This window comes from Cydia strobilella, chromosome 10, assembly GCF_947568885.1.
Source record: "Cydia strobilella chromosome 10, ilCydStro3.1, whole genome shotgun sequence".
Taxonomy (NCBI): domain Eukaryota; kingdom Metazoa; phylum Arthropoda; class Insecta; order Lepidoptera; family Tortricidae; genus Cydia; species Cydia strobilella.
In genome coordinates, this window is record NC_086050.1 from 1,329,685 (window position 1) to 1,338,901 (window position 9,217).

The following is a 9,217-nucleotide window of genomic DNA, read 5'->3' on the forward strand; positions in this document are numbered from 1 at the left end:
TTAATTAAAATTTCCTTGCGAAAAATTTATTAAACATACTTTAAAATGTAAAGTTACGATCTCCTTTGTTAAATCATGTAAATAGTAGATTAGTTTTATTAAACAATTGTAAGCCTCGGCTCGCTATATGAAAAAATATATAATAAAAAAAATCGAACGATAAAAACGTAATAAATAAAAGTTTTTTTTTCAGCAATGTTGCATTTTAATTACTATTATTATAAACCCCTTTAATTGTTTCTTGAAAGTACACAAACTGGTTTTGTTACGATAATTATTGATGATTATTTTTCAGATTTTTTACTGCTAGTGAGTAGGTGTGCTTTCAAGAAATAAGTAAGTAATACCTGGGGCCCATTTCTCGAACGGTATTAGACTAATATTATATTATTAGTCCACCAACTGTCAAGTCGTATGGGTTACCATGACAACACACTAATAATGTTAGACTAATACCGTTTGAGAAATGGGGCCTTGTATTACTACCCCACCTAACATAACAGCCGAAATAGCTTATCCCGCTTTTAACGGAATAAATTATTTAAAATTCCTACTGGCTTTCCAATTGGGTACCAAACAGCAGAACTCATTTTGTTCAGAATATTTTTTTTGAAATATATATTTAAAAAGAAAAAAATGGTCTAAATGAAATTTTGAATCTTTTTTAAAATTACTATTGGTCCAGGCAAGAGAACCTATCGCCGTTCGAATTAGTTCAGAAGAATTGCCTAGCCAGCCATTCTTGTCACAAATAATATGGGTATTTACTATTTAGTGAAATTACTGCTTTACAGTGCTGCAGTGGTGACTATACGATTAGGTATTATTTTACTTGCCACTGACATGGTTTTACCAAACAATAGTACAATACTGTTTACACATAAAATGCTCAAAATACCACTAAAAGCATCTTGTCTCACGAAAACCGTTAAACTCGTATCCATTAATTTTTGTTTTGAAGGGACAACAATTTTCAATGCCAACGTTTTCCATGTTCTTGGCAAAGACTTGACAAAACAAACATAGTGACGTCACTTCCATTTATAATTGTGGAGCTGGAGTACGTAGTAGTAGAAAAACATGCTCCAGGCTAAAAATAGACCTACTCTTAGTCTAGCTAGACTCAACACTCGCTAAACCAGCTCAAATGCTCCCTTAGATTCGCAACGATGTATGTCTTGTGATAGAACTATTACTATCAAAAGGGTATTCGCCTCCACCTGTTTAAGACTAGTTCTTAGTAGATTTCAGCCACAGCGACTGCGTTTTATCGCTGAGAGCGTTCGCTGGTGCGCTCTCAGGTGACTGACATAGCCAATTTTTGCAGCGAATGTGCGACCACACTCGCTGCAGGTCAGCACCCCTCCGACATAATTGTAACGTATGCGTCGAGTTCTGTGCGCCGCCTAGCTTTAAACAAGCATGTGAGTAAATGCCTACTAGAGATATATACACAAAGGTATACTTAGGTAGGTATTTGTTTAGCTGATTATTGGATCCAGAAATTGATGGTTACCCATATCAGCTTATAATATTTGAAGTTCTCATGGTTTGCCCTTTTGATGTGATGAGATTTGTGGGAGGAAATCGAGAACCTCTTCATTTTTGATGTCGATGTAAATATGTTGGAATTACAAACAATGTGAACCAGCAATAGCTACCTAACAGAAAAGATTCATCTCCGTTTGCATTAGCCTCATCTCTTTATCTAATTAAGGAAGATGAGAATTCTAAAGGAATGAGAAAAGTTAACGCGTGCTCGTACGCAACGCAATGGACCATTAAACACATGCTTATCATCAGCAAGTGTACTTAAGTACGTGCTTTAAGGGAGCAATAATGTAGGTACAGTCAGTCGCGTCTAAAAATGTCGATACAGACAAAGTGCCAAAAATATGTATTATTCTATATTCTTTCACAATTGCAACCTTATTGGCCATATATTATATTAACGTAGTGTATTCTTCTTTTTCTAGGGGCTATGTAAGGCTCCAGAGCCTATGTATCACTGCGACCATCTCTGATCTATTGTGATCGCCACCTACTACAACTCTCGATCCAAACCTGCAACTTCGAACAGCTGCAGGATCTTTTTGGTTTCGAGAGACTTTAACTCCTCCGGGCGCAATATATGTCCACCCAGGATCAAGTCACGAGTGCGCATTAGGCAGGGGCACTCTGTGAGGATGTGTAGGGGCGTCTCCTCTGCCTCCATACAGAGTCTGCACCGCCCCATGTCACGTTTCCCCATAGTGTGCATGTGCTTATTTAGGCCGCAGTGCCCGGTAAGCACCCTGACCAAGTTGCGCAGTTGGTTCCTAGGCAGCGCCAAGGCGCTCGAAGACGCCTTTTTGCTGAAGGCCTTGATAAGCGCTTTGGAATGGTTCAACCCTGGTTTTTCCCTCCAGAGTTGAATGGTTTTGTAGTGACAGTAGGTCTTTAGGGTGAGCCGCGTTAGGCTTCTGGGAATCCCACAAAACGGCTCAGGACTGTAGTTCTTCCCCTTAGCCCCTGCTCGCGCGAGTTCGTCGGCCTTTTCGTTTCCAACGATACCCGCATGCCCCGGGACCCAACGTAGAACAACCTTGTTCCTGGCTCCAAGGTTGTTCAATAATTGCCTGCAGTTCTCAACCAGCCTCGATGTGGTGACATCAGAGGTTAGGGCTAAGAGTGCCGCCTGGCTATCCGAATGGATATAGATAGTATGGTTGCCGTAGTTGCTTTGCAGATTTATTGACGCACATTCAATAATGGCGTATACCTCTGCCTGGAATATAGAGCAAAAACGCCCTAGGTTTAAGCTGATGCTTTTCCTGGGCGCTTCACCATATACTCCGCAGCCTACTTCAGATCCGGATTTGGAGCCATCAGTGTACCACCTCAGGCTTCCTTCTTTCCACTTAATTTGACTGTTTGACCAGTCCTCCCTTTTGGGAAGTTCCACTGAGTAGAGTTTGAGTGGACAAAATTTGGGTGCCATAGTGTCGGACGGCATCCCAAGAACAGGAATATCGTACACTGATTCCTTAAACAGTCTCAGGGTTTGCGATAACCAATTACCTCTCCTAGCGCCCGCTATTCTAAGCATACTAGATCTCGCCTCCAATTCCAGATGCAGGTGAAGGGGCGGTAGATTTAGTATGGCCTCTAGGGCTGCCGTCGGGGAGGATGACATGGCTCCAGTGACGATGACACAGGCAGTTCTTTGCAGGCTGCCAAGCCTCGTCACTGTTGCCTTCTGCGTCGTTTTCCTGTACCATGCTACGGAGGCGTAAGACACTATCGGCCTCACTATAGCTGTGTACAGCCACAAGGCAATTTTGGGTTTTAGACCCCATCGGTTGCCTGCTAAACGACAGCATATTGCCAAGGCTGATCTAGCCTTTTGTATAGTTCCGTCCACATGCTTGTTCCAGGTCAGTTTCTGGTCCAGTGTTACCCCCAGATATTTGACCTCTGTTGAGAACGGAATAGTTTTACCATTCATGACAAGCGGCTTAAGTTTGTCTTGTTTCCGCTTGTTCGTGAATGGAACTATAATTGTCTTGTCCGCATTGATAGACAATTCATTATCTCTGCACCATGTATTTATGGTGTTGAGAGCCCTCTGCATAAGGTCTGATAAAGTACTTTGACAGTTGCCCCTCACCGTCACAACAAGGTCGTCTGCGTACCCCTGAGTGTCGATTCGGAGCTCCGCCATCTTATGCAGAAGTCCATCCACCGCAAGAGTCCAGAGCAAGGGAGATAGGACACCCCCCTGCGGGCAGCCTCTCACAGCGGCCACTTCCAGTGTAGTGTTAAGCAAGTCTAGCCTAACCATTCTGCTTGAGAGCATGCTTTGCACCCAGCGGATAGTGGTGCCGTCCACCTCCTTGGCCCTGAGCCCTTCCACTAGTGTCCGAGTGGGTGTATTATCAAAAGCGCCCTCAATATCTAGGAAGGCCGACAGGGCTATGTCCTTGTCTTCCAAAGCCCTTTCCACTCTGTCAACCAGCTCCAGCAGGGCAGTCTCTGTAGATCTGCCCCTACGGTAAGCGTGTTGGGTGTCGTGTATGGGTTTGTTTAGAAGACAGCTCTCCCTGATATACTTATCAATTACCTTTTCCAAGGTTTTAAGGAGGAACGAGGAGAGGCTGATGGGTCTGAAGGACTTGGCTAAAGCGTAATCCTTCCTCCCAGCCTTCGGTATAAATAATACCTTAACCATGTTCCACTGCTCCGGTAGGTGTCCCCAGGCATAACTAGCTCTGAAGATCCTGACCAAATGCGGGATTAGGACTTCAGCTCCTCGTTGCATTAGCACAGGGCTTACTCCGTCCAGGCCGCACGTCTTGTAAGGTTTAAAGGAGTTTATAGCCCACCTCACTATCCCAGGTCTTATGACGAGGGCAGCCTGCCTCCAGTCCTCTGGGCGAGGCCTATGCAGGCCTCTGACCAGCTGGGGCTCGTGTGACTGTCCTGCCCCCGGAAAGTGAGTTTCAGCTAAGAGCTCCAAAGTCTCCATCTCACTAGCAGTGAAGGAGCCATCATGCCTCCTGAGAAGGCCTACTTGATTACTTCTAGCTTTGGAGAGTATCCTGTGAAGTCTCGCTCCTTGAGGCGTATTTTCAATTTCCTCGCAGAACCTCCTCCATGACGCTCTCTTAGCTTTCCTAATCTCTTTACTGTATTCGTTTAGGGCTTTCCGATAGACCTCCCACTCCTGTGTCCTCTTAGCCCTATTGAATAACTTGCGTGTTTTGTCCCTGAGCCTCCTGAGGTTGGAGTTCCACCATGGGACCACACGTTTGGTTGATTTGAACTTGGGAGCACAGTTTTCTTCAAAGGCCCTTACAATGCCATTTGAGACCACCTCCACCGCAAGTTCTAAACTCTCCCGCGTTTTGATTACCTTCGCTGCGGATTCCAGATTACTTTCTAGGCTGCTCCTGTAGCCTTCCCAGTCCGTCCTCCGGGGATCCCTGAAGGTGACCGTTTGAACGCTGAGAGAAAAAGCTATATTAAAACAGATGTGCTTATGATCTGACAACGATTCCGCATCGCTTACCCTCCAGTTCTGAATGTGCCTGGCTAGATTTGAAGATGCAAAAGTCAAGTCTAAAACCTCCTTCCTGACCCTAGTGACAAAGGTGGGTGTACATCCCATGTTTAGAATTTGGAAGTTATTGCATAGAAGAAAGTCATGTAGTAACTCACCCCTATCATTGATGTCGGTGCTTCCCCAGTTGGTGTGATGGGCGTTAGCGTCACATCCCACCAGCATTTCTGCGTTGTGTCTGCGGGCGTACTCGGCCACTGCTGTGAGATCCGCAGAGGGGTCGTTCCTGTCTCCAGGGAGGTATGCCGAGCAGAGTATAATTCTCTGCCCGCTCCATCCCTTGAGATTTACATACGCTGCTACCAGGTCGTCTGTGCATAACTCTGGAACAGGTAGAAAGTCAATGTTCTTGCCAAAAACAATGCAGGCCCTAGGCTTAATTCCATTAGTATTGCATAAAACTTTACCAACCGAATTCAGTCCTAGTATGGTTGAGTTTCGCACCCAAGGTTCTTGAAGTAGTGCGAGGTCGACGTGTCCTGCAAGCCGGCTTTCAACAATGGCCGTGGCGGCTGCCGCATGATGGATGTTCGCTTGCAGGACCCTCGCGGGTGCCGTAGGTCCAAGGCCTTTTATTTGGCCCTTTTGGTGACCCGTTGTGGCCCACCCCTGCCTCTCGCAATAGGAGTCCCTTGAGGCCCTCCTGTCGCCGAGGTTATGGGTCTGGCCCTACCGGGTACCATGCCCCTCGTCATGCCCCTTGTGCCTCTGGCTGCCGGTTGCCCGCCCCCACGGCCACGAGAGCCCTGGGGTATGGTTCGGCCGCCAGGTACCTTGGTACTTGGCCCTGGAGTAGATTCGGCGAGGGACTGAGGTTGCTGTTCCGTCTGCTGTGCTGGGGGAGCGTTTGGCCCCCCTTTTAGCCGGAACAGTACTTTCTTAAAGCCAAAGTGTATTAGGCACCTATACATATTTTTGGCACTTTGTCCGTATCTTATACCTTTAAACGAGCAATTCTTGTATATATGTATATACATTTCGGGGATCTCGGAAGCGGTTCTAACGATTTCGATGAAATTTGCTACATGGGGGTTTTCGGGGGCGAAAAATCGATCTAGCTAGGTCTTCTCTGGGAAAACGCGAATTTTTGAGTTTTTATGTTTTCCGAGCAATGCTAGGTCTTCCAGATATTCGATATTTACAGTACGTGACTGTACCATCGGAGGCACACATAAAGTGACAAATCTGCCAACACGTAAACCTTATTGTAAAGACATAAGTTCCAACATTGATCAGTTAGCTTCATTAACATTTGTCTTGACGTCAGTATTCGTGACTATATTAAATACATAGATATGACTTCCTTCGTCCCTGTTACACATTTAACAGGGAGGAAGGGTCATATCTACATAATATAATATATATACTTATTAGTTTTACCAAGCGTGCAAGCTAAGTTCAAACAAACTTCTATGAAATTATGAGGTTTAAATACTCGTAACACTTGCACTTGCACAGTCTGGGCTATCAAAACCGCTGCCAACTTAGCTTGGTCTAACTCTATTTATCTTAACAAATTTTAGTCGTCGTGTAATAGTTATTTGTTATACAAGGGTGCAAAGTTGTATTTTACCCGCGAGTGTAGAATTGAAACACGAGCAAGCGAAAGGATTCTATAGGTGAACCACGAGCGAAGCGAGTGGTTCTAAAATAGAATCCTGAGCGTAGCGAGTGGTTCAACACACGAGAAGTAAAATACATTTGCGCCCGTGTGTAACACAAAACTTTTCACCTCACTATAGCGAGGAAAGTGCGACATCCACAGGCGTTAGATCATCTTCATCACTGGAATCACTCATTACTTTACGATATTATAACAGAAAACTCTGGAAGTTATATATTTTTACGCGAGTCGGTGAGAAAAGGTTTTAAGTAAAAAAATTGTTGACAATGTTGACATTTCTGATGTACGAAATGTCAACGATGCGTTTTGAAATTGCATCGACTCAACTTGTGCGTTCAGAATTATATTTAACATCATTATAAAAAACAAACGTTTCTTATGGAATTTTAAGGTTTATGACTAAAAATCATTAAATAAAGCTAAATTTGGTATTTTTTATTAGATTCTCAAACCATTTATTTAATGATAATTAATATCGAACGAACCGTTATCATGAGCGTTTTACGTTTTGTTATTTGTCAAGCTACACGCTCCATCCAAGGTCAAATTACTTTCCCCACTAGTGGATAAAACGCGTTTTTCCCCGCTTGTATTGAAGGATAAACGACAACTTTCCGAGCTAGTGAGGGGAAAAATATTTTGTTTAACAACATAATTGATCCTTCGAGCCGGATAATAAACATATCGCAAATTCAAACTGAGAGTTTAAATATTCCGAAAAGCCAAATCGTAATTTCGCTTTTCGCGGTAGGCCCCCTGGTTTTTTAAAAAGCTGTTACGGTTCTTCGCGCGTACGTTTATTTTCAAATTCCCCTCCTTTTTCTACTGGCAAAGCTGGCTTGCCGAAGAATAGTTGTTACTGGTTTACTGATAATAAAATAAATGACGTTCAACTGTAATTTGTAATTGTAATTTTATACTATATATATCTTCAATATTTATTTTAATTTTTAATAGGTACAATGTACATAATTTTAATTATTAAGAAACTGTTCGACACCACAATAATTATTGTTAAGAATAAATAAAGAACTAGAGCCAGCTACAGGCAATAAACGCCGGGTTGTAGCTGGTTTGCAATGCAACTTAAACCATAAAAACATGGTCCTTCGAACCGGATGACCAATCGTTTAATAATACCTAGAGCCAACTATTTAAGTAAAACCTCTATTAAAAAAACCGGCCAAGTGGGAGTCTTGAGTCGCGCACCGAGGGTTCCGTACTTTTTAGTATTGGTTGTTATAGCGGCAAGAGAAATACATTATCTGTGAAAATTTCAACTGTAGCTATCACGGTTCATGAGATAAAGCCTGGCGACAGACAGACAGACGGACAGCGGAGTCTTAGTAATAGGATCCCGTTTTTACCCTTTGGGTACGGAACCCTAAAGAAGAAGATCTAAGCCTACATAGGGACAGACGAACAAACAGCGGAAAGCGACTTTGTTTTATACTATGTAGTGATAGTGATAATTTAAAAAGCTTTCCTCTGAAGTTTAACTAAGAATCATATTTTGAGTAGGTACCTATGTATTATGTAATAAGGTACCTTTTGTATCGATAATATTTGGGATTAGATACAAATGTTTTAATAAACTGTGGATAACTCCATATTCAGTTCGTATCGTAGCTGCATGCGATAAAAACACAGTTAAGTAGGTACTTATCTATTTAACTTGCTAACTCGCTAAGCCGTTTATCGCAGGGTTGTTGACATCGTTCCTTTCACTGTTCAGTTAATATATATTATGGTTAAAGTCAACTTAGAAAATATAGTTCTTATTTAAAGTCTATTTCGATTTAATGGGGTACCCTTAAGCGATGAAATTCACTTGACCATATTTTGCTACTTACGGGACGGGTCCGCAGAAATTAGCATGTACTTAGTACAGTGTAAAAATATGGGTGCACTCATCATACTCAAAAATATGTCCCATAGCTCTTATGTCAGCGAATCAAGAACTATGGGACATATTTTTGAGTAAGTTGTGTCCGGCGAAGTTTTGGTTTTGGTATATAAATCATGTTTTAGCCTAATCACGAAGCAGTTGGTGACCGAAATCGGTTGTTACCGGTTTAGTCGGGGAGTATTATTCTTTTTGTGGTTTTTATATTTTTTTGGGGTAGGAGGGTGGGTAGGGTCAAGGAGGGAACAGTGACTCGGAAAAAAATAGCCGCATACAGGGCTCACTCAGCCTAATTCCAACATGAGAGGAGTGGCTATTTCCTTCCCTGCTAATACAACAGAAACATTCAGTAATCGAACAAATTCAAATGGACGAGAAATGGTTATTCTAACACGTAAGGTTGCCACAGGGTATAGCGATAATTGGGCAACTGAGCCACTGTTTGCATTGAGCCACTGTTCCCGCCTTGACCCTACATTAATTGCATGTAAAAAATACGCAAGTAAGTATAACGGGTTAGCACTGATTGACTAGGACGTTATCTTTTCGCGGATTGGATTAGTAATAGTAGATTGTGTCACAAGGG

General features: G+C 42.8%; 1 protein-coding gene across 1 annotated transcript in view; it reads right to left on the reverse strand.

Moving 5' to 3' along the window:
* LOC134744847 (regucalcin-like) overlaps window positions 1–9,217 on the reverse strand; it is a 290,519-nt gene that overhangs the window by 185,804 nt on the left and 95,498 nt on the right. The window lies entirely within an intron of this gene.